General features: G+C 47.0%; 1 long non-coding RNA gene across 1 annotated transcript in view; it reads left to right on the forward strand.

Moving 5' to 3' along the window:
• The first annotated feature begins 5161 nt into the window (after positions 1-5161).
• The window catches only part of LOC141578764 (uncharacterized), a 37204-nt gene continuing 19695 nt past the window's right edge, over positions 5162-22670 (forward strand). Inside the window, exons 1-2 of the long non-coding RNA XR_012509423.1 lie at positions 5162-8290; positions 9463-9561. This is a non-coding gene — a long non-coding RNA (uncharacterized LOC141578764). The remainder of the gene's footprint in view (positions 8291-9462; positions 9562-22670) is intronic.

Below are 22670 nucleotides of genomic sequence, written 5' to 3' on the forward strand. Positions count from 1 at the left end.
CAGGTCCTTAGAGTGGGAAGGGATGTCCAGCCTGTCCTACTTGTTTCAGAGGAGGTAACTGAGGCATGGGGAGGACACACGGGAAAACTGGGCCATGCTGCCTGAGCCCCAGTGCCCTGGCACCAGCTCTAGTGCTGGTCCAGGCTTCCAGCCTTGCCTGTATTATGCAAACTATGGTTTCTTCTTCAGTCTGTATCCTGGTGATGCAAGGAATGAGCAAGGGGGTCTAGATGTGGAACATGTCCTGCATCTCAGAATCCATGTCACCTCTTGTGCTGACACCAAAACCATGGTCATAATCACCATGCTAACCCTCTGCTGTGGGTTTTCTCAATGACCCCAAACTTCCATCGTTTGTGACTCCCTTTATAACTCTGGCCATATTTGACGGTCACTGAAACTTATCCACTTAGTGCTCCCCCCCCCCTTTAAATGGCCCTACTTTTATTAAAACTTAAATCCATTATTTGTAGTGAATTTTATATCACTACTGTAAATGGAAAACCAATAACCATACAAATTACTTCAATCAAAAAGCGTTTCTTCTACCTCGGTATTGCTGCCTAGAATAGACTTAGCACCTTAAGTCATCTCTCTGTTAGAACGCAAAGAAAACACGTGCTGGGTGCTAAAAACGCACTAGCATCAAATGGAGACTTCCTTGATGTAATTAAGGAGGGTCTAAAGGGAGTTTAAAAGGACACAATGTATTAACTGTGCAAATCAATGCTATTTAATATCTTGTCTGAGCATCGTCTAAAGTCATTTTGGGTATGATCTGTGGTCCCTGTATGTCTCCAAACACTTCATTATTTCAGTTCCTTCTCGAAAGCAGACAGGGGTGTGTCTCGTGCTTTCTTCAACAGAGACCCCGGGAAAGGGGGGACCGGGAGAAACGGAAGGAGAGGGCAAAGGACAGGACCCGTCCAAGGCGGGTGCCTCTCCCTCACCGGTGGGCTGAGGGGTCCTGGGGCTTCGCAAGTGCCTAGGAGGGGGTGGAGAGGCCGGCCAAAACCCGCTGATTGAAAGAAGGCAAAGGAAACCATCCCCGGGGTGCGTGGTGCGGGGTGCGCGCCTCCGTGTGGGTCAGTTTCCTCCGCGCCCGCCTCTTATCTCCCGCGGGCGGAAAGACGCGGCTGATGGGAAGGGCCGATTACACCCCAGACCCGGCCTGCTTCTCATCGCTGGCAAACCACTTCCTCGGGCTCCCTTGAGCTCGGCACATCTGGCGACCTGGTGGGCTTTCTCTCAGGACCGGGGAAAACACGAACACAGCCGCGCGGGTGTGAACGCTGTCTAAATACAGGCGAGGTGCGCCAAGATGGGGTGGAGGGGGAGCCTGGGATCCGATGTTCTAAGTGGCTCCGTGCGCCGGAGTAAGCGTGTCTCCTCCCCGGGGCCTCGGTTTCCTGACCTGCAAACCTGTGCAGGGGAGGCAAGGCTAGCTGAGGTCTAAGAGCACTTCTTGTCCTTTAAATTAAAACAAAAAAATGATACGGACACAGCTCTCAGATAAACATACGCGAGGAGTGGACCAAGAAATACCGGTGACTTTTATTGCCCACTGAAGCCCCATCTCTGCAGCGCCAAATTCCTAGAGAGTAAGAAAAATGCAACCCAGTGACAGAATCTCAGTTATCAGCCAGAGGGAGAGAGTCATGCAGACTTAAGGGCCGTATTTTTTTGATCCAAATTAATGAGCTTAATCTGAACCTAGACCTCAGAGTTCAGATCCGAGAGGCCTTCTTCCTTTTGTACCATGTGGTATTTTTTTTTTAAACTGAGTAAACATTTTAACAAGGAGATTTCCCATGAAAATGCCAGTATCTAACATCTCTAGAAAAATCACTGGATCTGGCGACAACCAGCAGGAGTCGAGCCTGCTTGTTGCAGCTGTGGTCTGCTCATCCTGGTCCCACTACGTGAAGTTGTTCTCTCGTGTCGCCTGCTCAGCCTAGATGTTTGAGTTTGAGACTTTACAAGGAGAGTTTCTGGATGTTCAAGGCAGAAAGGAGATGCCCCTGTTGGAAGTGTTAGAATAACACTTCCCTGGTGACTGATAAGGGCACAGCCCTGAGTGTGCTCCGCCTTAACCGGGTAGGCCTGCCCGCTCCGCCCAGCCCCTCCCCCTGGATGGCTGTGAACAAGGCCCCGGACTCCAGGCTGAGTCCTTTGGAAGACTGGCTGCCCCGCGCCTCACAAGCAAGTATAGGCCTGCCCGGGGCTGGGACCCAGATGCTTCCCAGAAATGTCCCAGCCTCCCATTTGATCTGGGTTTCCTGCTCAACCTCGTAGCACCTACTTGCCAACTCATGGCTTTCATGTCTTCTGCCCTGGGCCTTTTTCCAACGTGTGAAATTGCTTTCTCTTTTTTTCTGCGAGTGGGTCTTCATGCTTGGTGAAAGGGTTTTGAGAATTGAGGCTTTGGCAAAAATGACTTTCTGGGTTGAGGGCTTTGAAAAAATGACTCTTTTCAAAGGCTTTCCCTTCCCTGACTTTCAAGGCCCCTCCTACCTCGCCTTTCTTAACTCGCCAGCCCTGTCCCTAGCTTCCTGTGCCCCACTGGGGGTCCGAGGTGGCCAGAGGGGGACAGCAAGGGGCAGTAGGCAGAGGAGGCTCCTGGATGAGGGAATACTTGGGCTAAACCGTCACGCAAGGGAAAGAGAAGAGCCTGGGGCAGACCACCTAGGTGAGAAAGTGCCAGTGTATTCTGGGGACCGTTTGGTGGCAGGAATGTAAGGCAGCGTGGGTGTCTGTGTTAGGGGTTCTGACTCAAGGATGGTGGGGAAGAAAGAACAGGTAGGGCCCAGGGTGCCAAGGGCCGTGGGTGCTGAGCTACATGCTGTCCAGGGGCCAGTGGCACCGTTGGAGGCTTAAAGCCCCAGAGCGATGTGGTCAGATCTGGGTTTTGGAAACAGCAATGGACTGACTGGAAGAGAGACAAGGAAAGCAGAGAGAAAACAGCAAATATCCATACGGGAGACAGTGGCTGAACTGAATGGTGGCCTGATGGCGGGTGGTGGGCAAGGACACTTGCTTGATTGGAGAGACACTTCTCTGGGTCATGCATGGAGGAGGAGAAAGAGGGAAGAAACGGAGGTGATGCCAACATGCCTGACCTGGGCTCCTGGACATCGTGGCTCCGGTAAGATGAAGGAGGGGGAGCAGCCTGGGGGAAAACCTCATGAGTCTGGTTTTACACTTAGATAAGTAGTTTCTGTAGAAAACAGAGATGCAGTTTTGGATTTGTTGTACCAATTTGCACTCTCCAGACTTTTTGTGGGTGTGCATGTGTGAGTTTTGAACTCATGAATGATTCAGGCTGTAATGGCATACAGAGCACTTTAGTATCAAGGAAAAGTCATTTTCCTTCTGCCCTTGCTGCTGGAGAGCAATACTTCAGCCTTCCAGGGCTGGTGGAGATGTCATCTCTTCCAGGCAGAACTCCTCCCGTGGCCTGATTTCACAGCAACCATCCCATGGACCTAGAGTTCACTGCCCCGTCTCTCTCTCGATGATAAGCATATGGATTTAATCTTTAAATCCGCCATCTGGCACAGTGCTTAATATATAGAAATTGTCACTAAAAGTTGAAGAACGAATAAATGATATTTTTTCATATCCTTTTTACAGCTTTAGATTTAAGGCACAGAGAAACTCAGGTGCTTGTCCCAGATCACACAGTGATCTTAGACTAGGTCCCTAGGGACTTTTCTCCAGCTTTGCCTTTCCCAGGGGACTTCACATTCGTGTTTTACAGAACATGTACTGGCCCCATGTGGTTATTTAGAAGTGAGAGCCCCCATGGAAACTGGGAGGTTTCACAACTAAGTCTGAATTTGGGTTTGTTTTTTTTTTTTTTTTTTTGATGAGTCAGAAGATCTGGAGATATTGGACAGGTTGGTCTTCCCAATTTGCCATACTCCCCACTATTCCCCAAGAGTCCCCAACATTAGGGGGGGAAGAGCGTTGCTATGTAGTATGTGTTTGCACTGTTGTTTTTTCCTGCATAGAGGAACATTATTGTTACATTGTCATGGCTTTACCAAATGTGGATGCAAAATGAAGCTGGAGCCGGCCTTGTGTTTGGAGAGGATGAGAGATGACATATTTTTGGGTGGAAATAATGACTATGCCTATGTGTTATCCTTACCATGCAAATGACCCCCTGCTTCCCTCACTGTCACTGTGACTCCTGTGCCCAAGGCACAGTGGAGAGGAGCATGGCTTTCTGGGTAACCTTGGGCAAGTTCCTTAAACTCTCTCTGCCTTTGTTTCCTCATCTGCAAAATGGGGTGATGATGATAATCATACCTCCTGTAGGTGGTTGTGAGGATCGAACGAGGGAAGAAGTGTAAAGACCTCGGAAGATCACCTAATCCCTAGTAAGTGCACAGAGGAAAAGAGATATTTTTGTCACTATGGTGAGCGGCAGCATATTGATATTTACTTACTAGTTAATTTACTTGGTCAGCATTTATCAGTAGATGCCTTTGAGAAATGCCAGCCTATACGTTTTAAAAGTTTCTTGGTCTAGGTCTATAACTCAGTGGTTCTCAATCATGATGTGCATGGACTCATCTGGAGAATTCTGGCCAAATGTTGATTGCGGGGCCCCACCCAGGACCAAATAGCAGACACTCTGGAGGCAGAATCCATGCTCCCCACAAGGATGGCAACTAAGTCAAGTTATGGTCAGGAGGCAGCACTGTCCTCCAGTCAGGGCTAGATTGTATAGGACCCTGACGGTGGGGACATCCTTAAATTTTGCACCCTGCTGCCTCATTTGCTTCATCTGGCCCCTGCCCTGCCTCAAACCACTAGAACAGAAACTCCAAGGGATTTTTTTGATCTCTTTTTCCCTCCTGCTTTATTCCTAGCACCTGGGAAAGTGAACACATGGTATGCCCTCCATAAATACTGATTGAACGATTGGATGAATGAATGGGGCTGTCTTCCTGAAATTCAAGCCACCACCACCTCTTTGTTGGAGACAGTTCCATCTGCTCTACACAAACCAGGGGAGGGGGCGCATAGTTCAGATAGTCAGTGCTCTAGAGGGAACCTTGGAGGTCAGCTGGGACACTATTTCTCAAACCAAAGGCATTTGGTCTCACCATCAAGATGTTTGCCTTACCTGTATCCCTCTTGAACTATTATTTCTTTGCATCAATCCATTTGTCCGATAAAGAAGACTTAAAAAAAATCAGTTCTGTCAAGGGAAAGCTGCTATTACTTGCCATAAATAGCTAACTGTAAAATAAGAACAAAAGAAAGAAATCACATTATTACATTTAGTTGGAAGCTGTTGCCCGTGGACAGATGGGAGCCTGAGTTCCCCTCTCTTCTTATTGTGAAGGGAGGTCTAGGAACATAAGAGATGTGTTAAAGCCTTATTAGCTTTGGACTGGAGACTTTGTCTTAGAGGGAATCAGAAAGCTTGAAAAAGAGTTCAATTGTGATACCTTCCTCCCCGTGTGCATCAGTATGATTTAATGCCATATTCATGCTTATCACGTGGTCCCTTCCATATGGTACCCAAGTGTCACTGTACCCAATCCCACTGGGGAAATCCTTAGCTAGTCCAACCCTCTCATCTTACAAGACAAGCTCAAAGAAGGTAAGGGTTTACCCAATGTCACATTCACTTATTCATTTATGCATTTACTTGACATCTACCTGTGAAACAGCCCCTCTGTGCCTGGTATTGTGAACCAGACAGGCCAAGTTCCAGTCACCGTGGAGCTACCATCCTAAGGGTGAAGGAGGGACAACATTCCAGGTCCCTTGATTCCTGGTCTAGTGTTCCTCCCCTGCCCCTTCCCTTCCAGTAGAAGGTGCTTTCATCATCCCCGTCCACACCCTGCCTGCATGGATGACTTGAGCCCTCAATGTCGTATTCAACATCTTTTTATTTTAATAAAGCAGCTACATTTTCACTCCATCCCGGACTCCCCGTCCCTGCAACACACACTTCAAGGACGCTGCTAATTTCGGCGTCTGGCTTCCAGACCCAGACGTCAAAACAACTACCTTTCATCTCAGGTTTGTAACGCAGAAAACCTTCAATATTGGGAACAGATAGCTTCGAAGGTGGGTTCATATCTCTCAGCAAGATTGCTGTAACTTAACTCTCCTGCACCCGATCAAGGCTTTCCCTCTGCCTCGTAGGTATTTTAATACAAATGTTCCTTTCATTTGACTGATTGAAGGTCTCCAACCTGCAATAAATGAAACATCTGATCCCCTTGAATCCAAATCACTTTTTCTTTGATTTTCTTTTACTTCTATTTCTTCGTCCTTTGTTCTACAGCTCGAGTCAAATTTCCCTTTAGAAATTGAAAGAATGTGTGTGGGGTTTTCCTGCCCTTTTTTTTTTTCTTAAAAAAAAAAAAAACAGGCTATAGTGAAACTGCTGGCTCGTGGACTGGAATATTAAGCTGGAATTCAGTGGCTGCCTGTCTCCAGCTACATGCTTTGTGTATCATGGTCCCCCTGCCCAGTGTGGGGCAATAGCCATGCATGTGAGCCTCTGTGTACACGTCACCAACACTGACTTCCTGAGTCACCCCTAGGCTTCGGAGAAAATATGACTAAAGATATTTACCCCTGCTCAAAGAGCTAAGTTCTCCCTGCAAGGAAATCTACATGTTGGCATCTGTCTCTAGAGGGGAGCATTTACTTGCCTTTATAACGACTTAGTTCATCCACATGGTGATGGGTTCTCAGATTCAGGTAATGGGCCAGTGGAAGCCTTTCGTCTCTGGAGGGACCTGCTTGCCCACTTCAGTCATTCCCAAAGGCAAGCGGTGGCCTCCAGGAAGCTGGCAGAGCCTTCTGTGTGTTCACGTCCCTGACTGAGCGCTGGGTCCGTGCTTAGCCAGCATGTTTATCTGCTTGGTAGTCTTGGCCTTCCCTCTGAAGACGCTTGAGCCGTGTGTCCTGCAGGTAATAGTGCTGATTATTATGCTAGTAAAACTGTCTCTCTCCCCAAATTGGTAGAAAGGTTTATCCCTTAGAGGTGAATGGGTAGGTACCTATCAGGAGGCAATCACAGAACCATTCTGTTGTGCTCATTAACCTTTGACTCGCTGCTGTCCGGGGCCAGCCAGCCTTCCTGAACCTGTGTAGTCTTCCTGGCTTCAAGGAACTCTCTCTGCTGATGATCTGTGTTCAATCCCTGGCTCTTGTTTACCTACCGTAGTTGGTAGCCAGCCTTCGAGATGGCCCACGGGAGTCTCACCTCCTGGTCTTCACACCCTTGTGTGGTTCCCTCCTGAATGGTACCAGGGTTGGTCAGTGTAGCCGAAAGAAAATGGCAGAGTGATGGTATGTCTGTGCTGGGAATGGGTTATAAAGAACCATGGCTTCCATCATGGGTGCCTGCTCTCTCTCCTTCTTTCTCTCTCTCTCTGTTTCTCCCCCTTTCCACCCTCCCTTGCTTGGATCTCTTGCTCTGGATGAAACAAACTGCCCTGTTGTGAGCACCCCTGGGGAGAGTCCCACAGGACAAGGAGCTGAAGCCTCTGACCAACGGCTGAGAAACTGAGGTCTGCTGTGCCTTCCGGGGACAGCAGCCTCAGCTGACCAGTTGCCTTCAGCCTTGTGAAAGACTCAGTGCCACTCAGCTAATTTGCTTGTGGGTTCCCAACTCTCAGAAACTCTGCGAGATAATGCATTTGTTGTTTTAAGCTTGGGAGTAAGTTGCCCTGCAGTGACAGATAATAAATACACCATGTAAACTAGTCAGTCCTGAGGCCCTCTGGCATGTTCGTGGTCCATTTACTTAATCTGTGGGGCAGAGATTTCCCTTATCCTCCATTAATATGTATTGTCAGGTCTCCCTCCGTAAGAGAGAGCTGTAGTTTTTATTTATTTATTTATTTATTTATTTATTTATTTATTTATTTATTTATTTATTTATTTATTTATATTTTTAATTGAAGTACAGTCAGTTACAATGTGTCAATTTCTGGTGTACAGCATAATGTCCCAGTTATGTGTGTACATACATCTGTTCATGTTTATATTCAAGACCCGTAGCTTTTAAATGGTTATGTGGCTGCCTAGGATAATACATTGTCCAGCTTCCCTTGCAGCTAGGTGTGACCCTCTGTCTGTATTCCAGTTTGTGGGCATATGTGGAAGTGGTATGCGCAACTTCTGGAGAATGTCCTTGCTAGAGGCGCTTTCTTACATCTTTCTTTCATTATATTTTCCTCCTTTCTGCAGGCCGGGACTGTACATAAAGGCTGCTGCTCTGGAAGCCATCCTGAATGATGCAGTAAAGGTGCAGAGCAACAAGGGAGGAGGCACAAGGGTCTCTGACACTGAAGAGGGCCAAACCAAACCCTCGCCATTCTGTAGATTTTATATGGAAAAGAAATAACCTCCCACCCCCTTGTCATTGTGAGAATTAAACAAGTGGATAGATATACAGTAATTAGAACACTAGGCAGCGCCAGGCACATAGAAAGTGCTCTGCACGGGTTAGACTTCAGAACTCCCACCAAGGCCTTGCATTGACTCTGTAGGCCCCAGAAGAAGATTTCTTCTCTCCTGCTAGTTTAGATGCCTTTTCCGAGGCATTCTCTCCTCTTAGAGACCTACATGCTCTCCTATGGAGTCTCCTCTCTGTGTAATAGGTCTCAGGAGGCCCACCCCATCCACCCATCCTTTCCAACTGCTCCCTTGGCACCCATGGGTTCAGATCCCTGGGCCCCTTGGGGCAGGGTCTGGGGTTAAATTTCTGGATTTGTCAGGTAGGTACCTCCACAGCATTTGATTGGATCAACTAGAGGAGTGGAGGTGCCATTATTGGGATAGAGAAGACCTGGGGGTGGATGGGGAGAAAGTTTGAAGGGGAAATGGCAAGACTTAGTTGTGGCCATGTCAAGTTTGAGGTTGCTGTTGCCCATTTAAGCCAAACAGGTGGGACTCTAAGCCTAGGGGGTTGAAGGTAGAGGTCGAGGATGGGGACATACATCTGAGAACAGAGCTTGTACTTACGTACATCAAAGCTGGAGACCTTCACCTGCCAACTTGGCTGGAAGTGTGGACAGCACTGACAAGTCCGAGTCCAGCCAGGTGCCAAGTCCAGGTCACTCTGGTACCATTTTCAAGGAACATGTAGGATCAACACGACTCTGTTTTCACAGACGCATAGTGAGGGGGCCCTGTGGCCATTTTCAGATGAGTATGTGCAGACATTATCTGAAAGGGCTCAGGCTTTAAAATCAGACAGCCCTGGGCTGGAGTCTGACTTCTCTGAGTCTTAGTTCCACCAACTGTAAAATGAAAATAGAGCTGTTGGGATATTCAGATTTTTAAAAAATCATACCATAAAGGATTCAACTAAGAAGAGGATCTTACTTAATTCCCCTCTCTCTGGAAGGAAAAACAACTGATAGTTCTTGTCTGTATTTATTTCTTGTCTGTATCTATTTCTTCCATGGTTCCTAGATAACTTTTGGTGGCCAGCGTGGTGAGTGAAAGCAGGAAGGTGCTTCAGTGATCTTCAGTTGGTACCTTGGAATGTCCCAGAATTATTCGTGCTACAGGGTAAGTCCAAGGTGATTTAGGCAGAAAAATCAGGGCATCACGCATGAACTACCCACCTCATTGTAATAAAATTTGAGAGATGAGAAAGAAGAGAGAGAAAGAAAGATGGTTCCTTCCTATGGGGCCACCATGACTCTGTCACATGTCACAGGTTGAACCACAGACACCTGAGATGGGCACAAGAGTCCCAAAGGATATTTACAGACCTGATACCCTGGCGGGTGGAAGTGACTCAGTGGGCTGGAGTCTAAACTCTGGCTGGTGCCAGCGTCTTGGCCCAGGCTTTCAGAAATCCCAGCTCAGGCTTGTCAAGGAGGCCTGGGCATCCCCATCGTAAACGGGCTGAGCTGAGCTGCTGCAAGGCTGGCGCTCAGGCTCATTCCCCTGCTGAAACACCCCCAGGAGCCCAGCCCAGGGCTGCGTTGGGGGAGTGTTTGTAAGCTCGTGTCGCATAGTTAGTTTTAAAGGGCCTCCTTGTCCTTAAAGCTCCCTAAACAACCATCGTCTCTCTCTTCCTTCCTCACTCCCTTTCTTCGTTTTTCATCTCTGGATCTGTTTCAAGCCTGATTGGAAACCTGCTGTGGTGAGTTTGCGTGGAGGTGAAGGCGCTTCCTGTCCTTCTGCTTGTTAGTTGCAGGAAGGCGAGCATCAAAAGGCCCCACGCCGGCTCCCCACGTGGCCCAGACCTTCCTGTATGATGTGGAGAGGAAATTGGGGCCTTTGTGCTTCCCATGCTCAGATCATATCAGTTCAGTTTTCCCCTTCACTTAATTTGTAGTTGGCGTGGTCCTCGCAGGCACGGCAGTGATGGGTGAGGAGGAAGGCCGGGGTGGGGGAGAGGAAACAGGCCGGAGGCCGGGGCTGGTAAAGACTCCTAGAGAGTTTGGAAATGAGAGGGGAGCGGAGGGAAGGGCCAGCGTAGTCAAGGTAAACCTCCTGCCCAGGCATCAGAGAGGGGCTGTGGCCTTATCTCTGACTGTACCTGGCCTCCCGGGGACTTAGCCACTTCTGTTTCGAATCCATAAAACAAGTTGCTGGGATGAGATAAGGGGAGGCCTCTCCAGCCATGGTTTTGTGATTCTCCACGCAGTTCTGCCTTTTAAAATACAGCCTTGGCCACATCACTTAATATTGAGGCCTCCTTTTAATCATCTCTATGCTGGAGGTTGTGAGGTGATGTTCAATAAGATAATCTCCACGAAGGTACATAGCTGGTGCCTGGAGCAGAAGAGGAGCCCAGTGAAGGCTACTTAAATATACATCTCTTCTCTGCGCCTCCTGTGTACACATGCAGAGCGCCCAGTGAATTCTTTTTTTTTTTTTATGTATGTATGTATATAATTTTTATTAAATTGGAAGGACTGTGGATTGAACCTAGGACCTTGTGCATGCTAAGCATGTGCTCTACCACTTGAGATATACCCTCCCCCAGGGAATTCTTATTTTGATCTATTTGTTCTTTTAAACATTGTAGGCTTTGTGGGCCATATATGGTTGTTGGTGCGACAAAAGTTGCACATCCCTCCCCACCAACTATTTAAAAACGTAAAAGCCTGTCCAAGCTCACAGGCTCTACCAGAACATGTAGTGGACTGGAGTGGTCTGTGAGCCAGTTAGCCAACCCTGCCCTAGAGAGATACTGGTTAGGTTCAGATGCCAGCTTAGTCACTTACTAGCTGTGTGACATTGGGCAAGTGATTTAACCTCTCTGATCACCATTATCTTTATCTATCAAATAGGGCTTGCAACTACCCTTCTCTGTACTGTACTGTAAGAATGATGTATACAGGTCCAACACTTAGCAGAATATGTGGCATACGGTTAGCATTTAATAGTGTTTTATTATTCACGATATGAATTTGTAGCTGGGAGGACCTGGTTAACACTGGGTGCTAAGTCAGTGTGACACTGACGGTCCTTTCCAGTCAGTCTTCCCCGAGAGGATCAGGACAGAACCTGACAACACACAGAGCTGGCCGAAGTGGAGGGCCAGCCAAAATCAGTTTGGAAGTGATAAGAATAGGACGTCACACGTCTGTGGGTTTTCTACAATCAGCAGTGAAAAAGTGGCCCACAATTTGGCCCATCAATTTCTCAATGTGACTTTTGATGGACTTCCCTTCCTCCTGTCACTCCTTCCCTCCAGCCTCTTTCTTCCGTGACCCTCCCTTTAAAAGCCAATTTCCAGAATTCACTTTGGAAGGGACCCACCAAGCTCCTTCCTCCCTCGAGGCTCCTGCGCATCCTGCCGCTTTTGTTGTGAGGACCTGTCCTCTCTGCCCCACCCCACCTCGAGAACCCCTTTTCCTCCTTCCATGTTCTTTGGCACCTGCTCAGCTAGCCTTCCCAGAGCCCCTGGCCGAAGTCTTTCATTCCCACAGCATCCTGTACTCCCCCTGGGTGGCCCTTCTCACTGCTGTCATTCATCCCTTGTTCTTGCCCTTTTCTCTCCCCCTCAGTAGTTTAGGAGCCCCATTTCCTGGCACTGTGCAGTGACCAGGTCCTGAGTGAATAAATGGGCTGAGATTATGCAATGAACTCATATTATCCAATAGTGTTTTTAGAAAGAAGAGGTTTTGCTTGACATCCCCGAGGCATATCTGCATTTTATGAGATGAAATAAACCTTAGGCTAAAGGAATGCACCTCTTGTAATGGAGAAAATATTTTAGAAATAGTAAATGCCTGTGGTTTTCATCCGACTCCTCTATAAATAATGTGGTCTAGAGCCAGTCCCCAGTGACTACTCTAATGAAGGGTGAATGCCACCTTGGGCAGGAATATGATATGAGGTAGGAATAAGAAGTGCTGGATAAGAAGAAGAAGTAGAAAGGCCCTTCCTGGCAGGGGAGAGGTGAGAGGAACTTGAACATGGTCATATAGGGGAGGCCAGCTGTGTGTCACCGGAGTTCTGACTGCCCTCCTCGGGGGGAAATGCTGAGATCACAGCCTCCACGTAAGCACCAGCTTGAATGTCCAGATGGGACAGATCACTCCCAGGATCAGAGCAGACACCAGTGGCTGCTCTGCAGAAGGCACCAGTGAGTACTCAGAGGGCACCGTGTGGATAAGAGGTCCCCTCCCTTCAATGTCATAAACATGAAGACTGGACAGGACTGTGTTTACTGAGAAGAGATGCTACCAACTGAGGGAATGGAGTCATCTTTAATTAGCAAGCTTAAAATATCCTTTCTGGAACCCACCACCCAACACACATCATAGTGGCAAGAGGCTTGGGGAGATGAGATCAGTTAGACAAAATAAAGCAGCTACATTTTCTTTGTACATGTAAGTAAGTAGTGGTATGATTGAAATTGCAACCCCCTGCTCCCACACTGTAATGGTAGAACCTTAGGACCGGGCTTCTTCGTATTAGACCTAAAGATGTTTGCCTGTTGGCACCATCCCAGCCTCCCAACTATCCCAGTCACCCTCTCTTCCTCTTCTCCATGCCATCCTTTGCCTCCTCATCCTCTTCCATCCTTTTCGTAATGAAGATGACCAGCGCTGAATGACTGCAGTAGTCCAACAGCAAACATGAAGGGGGCGGGGGCTCATGGGGCTGAGCTGGACGGTTTCCCCAAGACTCTTTTATCTGAGGCGTTGATGCATAGGGAACACCAGGGACTATGGGGTTGTATGTCTGCATCCATCTGTCCTTCCTTATGTCCCAGGTGGGCTCTCTCAGCCTCACCTGTCCATACACAGATGCCGCAGACTTGGCTCCATTCAAGCAGTCCCCCCGCAGGTTCTATAATTTTAGACTCTTTAAATGAGTACAGTGACTCCATCATACAGCAGTGGACACTCTTGCTCACGAATTCCACTGCTAAACTAACACCCGGTCCTTTAGTTCCTGGCTCAGCCTCTGGTTTACTTCAGTTACTCTCTGCTCCTCCTAGGAGTTAAATATTCCTGCTGTGTCTTGACCCTTTTGAAAATGTCTGATGGTCGTATCACTAAACAATGACAAGGCAGTTTAATTGAGTCTTTTTTTTTTTTAAGTGCATACTCACATCAGATGCAGAATAATAATGCTTAGCACTCACAAGAGAACTTGTCATCTTCAAAGTGCTCTGCTACCACTGAAGGCCACGTTTGCTGGAGACAGATTCACTTTCCTTTGTGTCACGCTGAACCGCATCAGATTGAAATTGGAGGGGACAAGGAGCAGGAGACTCCCTTGGAGCACTGAGTTGTGCTTGAAAACTGCCTGAAAATAAGTACTGGAGAGATCTCAGGGTAATTGTCTTTTCCATCTCAATTCCTCCCAATGGTGTCCCACTCGTGCCTTCTGCTTACTTCTTTTTGAGGGGCAGGATAGGGTAAGTTATGCTGCAGTAACAAGCAGTCCCCCGATCTCAGAGGCTTAAGATGTCAGAAGTCGATTTTTGACTCATGCTACATAGCCAGTGGGTCCCTTGGGGCTCTGCTCCATGTTTCTTCTGGACAAGGGACCCAGGTTGTATAAGTGGCCACCATTTGAAGTAATGAGAAGTGTCATTCAAAGGGAAAGAGAGAGTGGGCAATCACATATTACCTGGCTCTTAAAGCGTCCACCTGGAATTATCAGCTTGACATATGTCATGATTCATTGGCAAGCAGATCATATGACCACATCAATCATAAGCCTGAGACCTAAGACAACATTGTAAATTTCTCTCTTGAACCCAATCACTTTCCTTCCCCTCTGTTTCTACCATCACCACCACCACCAGCTTCTCCCCTAGCCTAGACTTGCAGGAGCCCCGATCTGATTTCCCTAATGTAGCTCTAGTTTCTGTCCCCCAGTCTGTTCTCCATCCTCCAAAATCAGAGTGAATTTTTCAGTATGCAATCCTATTTCATTGCCCTCACCTCCAGTTTCCATTGCTCTTAAGACACAGACCCAAGTCTTCATGTGAGTCTCAGCGTTCACCATGGCTGGACCCTGGCACCCTCCATGCCAGCCTCATCTCAGGCCAAGCTTCCTATCATTCTCCTTCCAACTCCTTGAACCACAGGATCTTTGCCTTTCTGTCCACCTGGACATCTCCTTACTGCCATCCCTCTTCCCTCTGGTAACACCTAATCCTCCTTCTGCTCCTGGTCAGACTTGTCTTCTCCAGGAAATCTCTCTGGTAACCTTTGTCAAGCCCACCACGAGCCCCTCTTGTATGATACTCCCTGTGGTCACAACTCTATGTGTGTGTGCAACTCACGGACTCTAAGATGTTTAAGAGCACGAGCTTCATTTTGTTTTTGTCAGCTGTGTATTCCCACGGACCGCTAGCATAGTGCTTGGCATGCCATAAACACTGATTGATTGAATGAAGAGATGAATGCATGAGTTTCTCTCAAGTTGTTCTCCCATTTCTACCTGCCCAAATGTCCAGTTCAGGTCAAAGACAAAGCCCTTTGTGTCCCATCTTATCTAATGCTTCCTTACTCTATAGTCGTCATGAATTTGTCTTTCCTTCTCCCATGGTGCCTAGTACCTTCAGAGCCTTGTCCATCATAGACACTTAGAATATGGTTGTCAGACTGACCCCAAAGAGCTAAACTCACCCTTTCTGGTTCTGATGCAGAATGAAGTCTATGTGGCGTCCCTGTGGTACCCCATGAGGTCTGGCTCTGCCCATCTCCCTGACCTCATCCTCATCTCCTCCTCTTCACCCCATTCATCCCTCTCTAAAGGATACTCTAGCCCCAGGTCTTGACCCAATGTTCTCCCTCAGTTAATTCACATAACTACCCAAATGCTCAAATCTCTCCAGAAAGGTCTTCCCAATTAAAAATGACACATCCTTTTTTTTTTTTCTCCTTATTTTTAAATCATTCCCTGCTTTCAAAATTTTTCATTTTATAAGGGCATGTTTGTATTTATTCATTTTCTGACCCTTCACTGGAAGTCCATGAGGATAAGAGCCTTTGCTTATTAGAACATCTTTAGCCTCTAGAATGGTGCTTGGCCCAGAGGATATCAATGAACACCTGTGAACGAATGAATGATTATTTATCATGATGTCAACTAACTACGGCTAGTCTTGTCACTGGGGGGAAATAATGAAGAGACATACCTGGGTTGTCTGATGGTTTGGTTGTAGCATAAGATATTTTCTGGCTGCTCCCTAAAGGATAGGAGGGACTGTCTTCCAAATTTCAGCTGATTTCTCTTCCCATTTCTGTCTCTCTTTCTGACTCCATCTCTCCCTTTCTCAGCCAAAGTCATATATATTTATACACATACATTTAGTTTATTAGTACAACTTTATTAGATCATTAGTCGAGGTGATGGAAAGTTGGTGCTCTTTGATTTCGTTCTTCATGCATTGTAGATTTCAAATAAATTAAATTAGTCCCCCAAAAAACCAAATATTGAATTTTTCAGTTTTCTGAGAATTATTGGAACCAGGTCTTCAACACGAGATACAAGTCTGTAAATATTTTCAATGCTTAAAGCAGTAATTACATTTTGGTGTTGATTCACACGTAAATGTTTTCATATTTCCACCACATGCCTGCTGGAGTGTACATATTTTTCTTTCTTCTTTTTCTTTTCTTTTTTTTTTTTTTTTTTAAGAAAAGCATATAAATACAAATCTTTCTACTTCAAAGTGGCAGCAGAGGAGTTAGAGTTCTAAATATTCTCTGATTTGGAATGGTGTTCCACTAGCATGAAACCAACATTTCATCAAAGTGGTTTGCTTCAATCAGGGTTGTACCGGTGAGATATAAATTATAAATCATATCTTCTGTTTTACATGGGAAACGGGAGCTCTGAGGTGCTTCGTGCTCGAACAGATGGACTCGAGGTGGTTTCATGTCTTCTGCTGCTTATGTTTTGCTTCTAATGTCATTTTCAAAGATTCCATCATTAACTTCAGAGGCGTCCAGGCAAGGAACTTTCAACAACTAAATATGGGTTTTGGCAAAGGTTCCAGCAGCCAAACAAGGCAGGGTGGCCTGGGGGAGGGGGCGCCTAGGAAGCACAGATAGACCAGAGGGGTGGGCACGGGGGATGGGGACCGAGCGGGACATGGAGAAGGGACATCCCCCCAATGCGTTCTCAGGTTCCCTTAGACAGAAAGTGTCAGGGAAGGAATACAGGGCTGACTTTTAGGTTGAAACGGATCCGCACTTCGTGGTTGACCCTGAGCTTCGGTTCCCCAGCTATTCAGTGTTCAGTTTCAGGACTAGGAGGAGATCGGACCAGATCGGGGCTGATATGCTGTGATTCTGCTGTACAGGGTGTTAGATACTGGAATTCTCTATGGTTTCTTAGAGCTGCAATAACAAATAGCCCCAGCCTGGGTGGCTTAGCACAACAGAAGTATAGTCTCTCACTGTTCTGGAGGCTAGAAGTCCAAATTCAAGGTGTCAGCAGGGTCACGCTCTTTCTGAAGGCTTTAGGGGAGAGTTCTTCCTTGTCTCTCCTGATTTCTTGTGGCCCCAGAGATGCCTTGGCTTGTGGCAGCGTCTCTGTAGTCCCTGCCTCCGTCTTCACATGGCCTTTTCCATGGGTCTGTTTACCTCTCTGCCTCCTCCATGAGATGGTGAACTTAGAGAGAGCAGAACTTGTGTTTCACTGGCTTTTGGTCCCTCTCCCCTGTCAGAGCCTTCCTCTCCCTGCCACCCCCGCCCTTTCCAGGGCTTTTCACAGAGTAGGTTTCCACTAAATGTCTATTGGTTGAAAGAAGAAATGGGAGACAAAATCAGCTTTCCAGGAACTTGTAAACTGGCAGGTGGAGATTATCTTCCATTTCCTTGACACAACTTACAGGAATCTATTCTTTGCCTACACAGCACTTGTCATGATGTAGAATCATATAGCTGTTTGCATGTTTCTTTGATTAAGGTTTATCTCTTCTCTTTATCTCCAAGGAGCAAAGCACGGAGCAGTTCCCTGAGCTCACTGCATAAGGACACTAGCATAGTGCCTAGCATATAGTAAGTGCTCATGAAATCTTTGTTAAATGAGCAATGGATAGCCCAGGTAGACTTTCTGAATTTCTAATTGTTTTGCTCTTAAAAGACAAAACTTAGCTTTGCTCACAATGGAATAAAAGGGAAAATATATAGGCAAATAAAGTTGAGAGACAGGGAAAGCATTTACAAATTTCGCTTGCACTGCCAAAATAATGTTGCCTTTCACTCTCACTGACTATTATAGATTTCATCCCAGCTGACTTTTGAGGTCTCTGTTAAACAGAGAAAGATAAAGGTTATTTTCTCTTCTGCAGCCGCAGGGACATGGGCCGGGCCCCTCGTCCCCATTGTCCCCTGGCTCCCCGCGAGGCCCCCAGCAGGCCCCAGCACTTACCAGGCTCTGGTAGTGATGGGTTACACGCCTGAGTCTCTCACAAGCAGGAGGGCAGGAACTGTGTCGGATCATTAGTGCTGATCACTAACATTCCAGTTATTTCTTCCTTCCAGTACAGGATAGGATTGCATTTCCAGGCCACCTTAAAAGTTGGCAAGGGCAATGACATGAGAGCAGAACTGACATGTGTCACTTAGAGAAGGAAGCTTAAAGAGCGAGTACATGATTCACTACCGCCCTTTCCCACTGCTGTAGAAATGCAGAAGCTCCTGTCCCGCCTGGGTCTCTGAGGGAATCGGAAGAGCAGAGCCCCCCTGCTGACCAGTGATGGACGTGTCCCTCAGATAAGAAGACCACTTAATATTTTATGGTTCCGAGACGGCCAGCTTGCTTGTTTCTGCAGCATGATCCAGCCTCTCCTGACTGATATTCATGCCTTCTTCACTCTTCTAGCTCTTGGATCCAGGATAGTACCTGATATATTATGGACTCTCAATAAATATCCTTCAGATGAATAAATGAAGGAAGACAGAGTCCTCCCCTTTCAAAGGAGCAGTTATCATGTGAGTGGACCGAGTAATAAGCGGGTGAGGGTGGGAATACAAATACTGCTAAGGGTGGGCTGGGTGTGGAAGCAGAGGGTCTGGTTCCCAAACTGGAATGCTGGCGCCTGTCCAATTCTGTCTCCTTGGCAGGCTTAGAGTTTAAAATACCACTTTTAGGATATTGACTTTAGCAGTGCCTTGGTAGTTTAAAAAATTTTAAAAGGTAGAAAAAAGAATTAATACTTGACTGCTGAGATAAAATGAGACGGAGGAAGCAGTTGGTGGTGTGTATATGGTATTCCACTCCCCTCCAGTCCATTTCTTCCTTCTCGTGGCTTAATTAATTGCTTTTTTGAATTGAAGTTGATTTACAATATTATATTAGTTTCAGATATACAGCATCATGATTTAGTGTTTTTATAGATCATATTCCTTTAAAATTTATTACAAGATAATGGCTAGAATTCCCTGTGCTGTACCTTGTAGTTGATCTGTTTTATACATAGTAGTTTGTGTCTCTTAAACCCCTACCTCTATCTTTCCCCTCCCCGCTTCTGTCTCCCCACTGGTAACCACTAATTTGTTTTCTCTGTGAATCTGTTTCTGTTTTGCTATATACATCTGTTTGTTTTATTGTTCAAACTCCACATAGAAGTGACATCATACAGGATTTAATTTTCTCTGACTTATTTCACTGAGCATAATAGCCTCTAGGTCCATCCACCTCGTGGCTTCATTTAAATTGGCTAATTTATCTGCTGCCCATTGATCTTACCTTTTCACACATTCCTCTTGCCATTTGGTCCCCAGATATGGTGAGTAGTTACTAGGTGTCAGCTCCTGGGTCAGGTAACGGGCAGAGACAGTGGGATCTATTCTCTTAAGAAACTCACAGGTGTACAGGGAGAAAGCCCCAAGGGAAGAGCTGTTACGTCCATGCCCAAGATGCTTGGAGGGACCCCACTCAGCACCTGCATGAAGTAACTATGAATTTTTGTCTAAAGTCCTTGGAACTTTGAATCCTTACTCCTCCAAAGTCTTCGAGTTGCTGCCCCAACCTTCACCAGCTCTGCAGCTCTTTGAGGGGGAAAAGAGGCAAGCTGTATTCTCCCGACTTGTAAACTGAGGTAGCAGAAGCACTAAGGGAGTAAGATATTCAACCAAACTCACTGTCAGGGCTGGGGTGGGGATTTCGTGGTCAGACTTTCAAGAGTCAGAGGAGATCAACGCTCTCATTTATAGGCAAAGAAACCAATTCGGTGCAGACCAATGACTTTCTCAAGGCCACCTGGTGAATCGGTGTCAAAATCAAGACGAGAATCTAATTCTCTGGGTCTGCCAGCTTCCGGGATGTGTCTACACAGGCTTTTTTTTTTTTTTTAAACCCTAAGTTTCTGTTGATTGGTTTTGCTTCAAATCAGAATCAATTAGATACAAGAGTCAGAAACACGAGGCAGACAACTACCTTCTCAAGACCCCCTCAAGACCCTCCCAGCCCTGACATGTGTGGATGAAACAGACCTGATTCTGGCCCGTGTGCCGAGCGCACATCCTAACAGTCCGGCAGGCTGGTCGCACGTAGTTGGTGTTGTCAGTGTTTGTGCAAGCATCTCTTAACGCCAGAAGCCGAGGAGGCAGGTGGGTAACTTTGCAGTAGGGCGGGGAAGGCAAGCCTACCAGGTATCTGTTACTCGAGAGAGATGAAACAGCAATCAGCAGGCCCTTTTCAAAGCTGGAAAACAGCCTGCGTCACGTGGATGGCCAGCCGGCCGGGCGACAGGAATTTCTTCCACTGCGGTTGACCGGACCAGGAAAACTTCTCTGGGCTGCTTGTGTTAATAGGTTGTTAATGATTGATGCGGGGGCTTTTTATGTCACCGAATGAAAGGCAGAAACAGGGGCCCGACTTTGGAGTTGATGACTAGACTGGCACTTGTTCCGTGCAAAGGCGGAATTCTAAAACATTTATGTTGGCTGAGCTTGAGCCGGGCTACACAACAGCTCGTTGGGGGAATGAAACGATCTTGTCTGGGGTTCGCCCTCCTTTGTTCTTTCACTCAGACATTAAAAATACAGCAGGCTAAAAGGAGAAAATAAATTTCAAAGATCCTGCTGGATGTCAGGCGCAAAGGAGGAGGCAAGATGTGGGGTGAGTTTGCTAAACAGATAAAGTAAGCGGGTAGGAGATGTGTTCTTTGGAGACAGAGACTGAACTCTGTCCTGGCTCCTGAGAGCCTCCTGGGGGTACCCTTGTACATGAGCCTGGTGCACCTGCTGTCCTGTTTCCCAGTTAGGGTTTTTTTAACAGAACATTCTAGAGTGCTCTAGTGAAGTAGCTATTTTCTGTGCTCTTGGCTCTGAAAGCGGTATGGCTTAGAGACTCAAAAACAATAAGCTTATTTATTGATATATAAGATAAACACAGAAAAGCACTTTCTGTAAATCACAGATGTGCAGCCTTCTATATATACGTGTTCACCGACTGTGTACACCCATGGAACCCCCACTTGCATTGGTGAACAGAACATTAGTTTGGACACATTGTATCCAAAGGACCACAGTTATTTCTTTTCACTGCAGGTCAGATTCTCACATACTTTGATTGTGGCTAGTAACTAGGATGATCATACAATTTCTCTTCCCTACTGGGAAACCTTTAGGAGTGAAAATATACCACTGGCATAAATTGGAATTGCCCCAGGAAGCTAGGTTGTATGTTCCCCGTACCAAAACCAACAGTACCCACTTACCAAGCACTGTGCCTTCTCTCCCTGCTCTGTGATCCAGGAAGTGGAATCTTGCTCACTCCATCTCTGGGTTTTATTGCCCTTTGGCTTCAGCCAGTGGGAAGCCCAGCAGGAGGTCATAGGACGAGAGGAGAGACAAGTGGGGGTATTTCTTCCCTGTTCCCTCGCTACACTGGTGCAGCATCTCTGGCTGCATCTTCCTCCTTCCACGGCTTCAGCTTCTGCCAGGGTGGCCCTCCTCCAAGCCCTAGCCCTCTCCGGCCTCTTGTAGCACAATTTCCTCTCCTTGCCTTTCAGTGTTAGGGGATGGAAGAGTTTTTCTCTGTTACAAGTCTCTGGGTGCCTCAACATTCCACCTTGGTTCCTTCATTGCAGCTTTCTCATTGGAACCCTCCCAGAAAAGTTCTGCTTCCTGCCAGGCTCCCGACTGATACAACTGCTTGCTTGAGCCACTACCTTATATCCACAGCAGCTCGCGAAGTCCTTACAACATCCCAGGAAGGAGTGACTATTGTCTTCCCTGTTTTGTACATGAGGAAATGGAGGACAGAGGTTTTAAATCATTTACCAAGATGCACAGGTAGAAAGTAGGGAAACTGAGCCTTTCAAGAGTGACAGTGAGATGGGTCTTGTTCAGAACAACACTCACACTGATGACTCAGGGCCCTCTGACCACATCCCATATAATGAGCAGGCAGCTCCGGCAGGTCACGGCAAACCCTGCTGTTCAGAGAAGAGACTCAGATAAGAATAAGACTCAGGCTGGCTTTCATTAGCCAGATGAAGCATCAGTTGTCTACCTTTTCCCCTTTTTGAGCCATTGTGTTAATATTGCAGAGCAGTCAGGTCACCAGATTTGCAGCATCCGCACCACCTGGGAATTTGTTAAAAATGCAAAATCCGCCCCCCCCTTACCCACCGCAGAATCAGATTATCTGCAGAGGGGCCCAGCCACTTGTGTTTTAAGAAGCGCCCCCACCCAGGAGATGCTCATGCGGCCCAACGGCTCCTGTGGCTTCCTGCCTGCAGCCTGGCACTACCCGGTTATCAGTCCTCCTTGAGGTTTTCCAAATTCCTTCTTTGTCTGATGGGATTGAGAGTAAGTGAGAACAGGACATGAAAACCCCAGGTCCCCTGCCTTCCCTCGTCCCCTGTGGGCGCATCTCTATTTGCACAACTGTTAAACTCACTGAAGCAGTTGTTCGTGACTATTTCAGGGCCTCTGACAAGTTCTGCGTCTGATTAGCAGAGCACAGAGACAGGAACCCCGGAACTGGCTGTCCTTACAGCCTGTTGCTGATAGGACTTTATTACTTGTTCACTGGATCCTTGTGGGGGCCCCAGATCTGGACGGAAGAGGCTTTGGTCCACACAGAGCCTGTGTCTGATGAGGGGTGGAGGTTATGACTGACCTTCTCCAAGCTGAGAAGTTTCCAGAGGAAGGGTGATGGGAACATTCTTAACACTGTAGTTTAAGTGGGGTTCCACTTCTTGGTGCTTGGTGATAAGTAACAGA

This window comes from Camelus bactrianus, chromosome 9, assembly GCF_048773025.1.
Source record: "Camelus bactrianus isolate YW-2024 breed Bactrian camel chromosome 9, ASM4877302v1, whole genome shotgun sequence".
Taxonomy (NCBI): Eukaryota; Metazoa; Chordata; class Mammalia; order Artiodactyla; family Camelidae; genus Camelus; species Camelus bactrianus.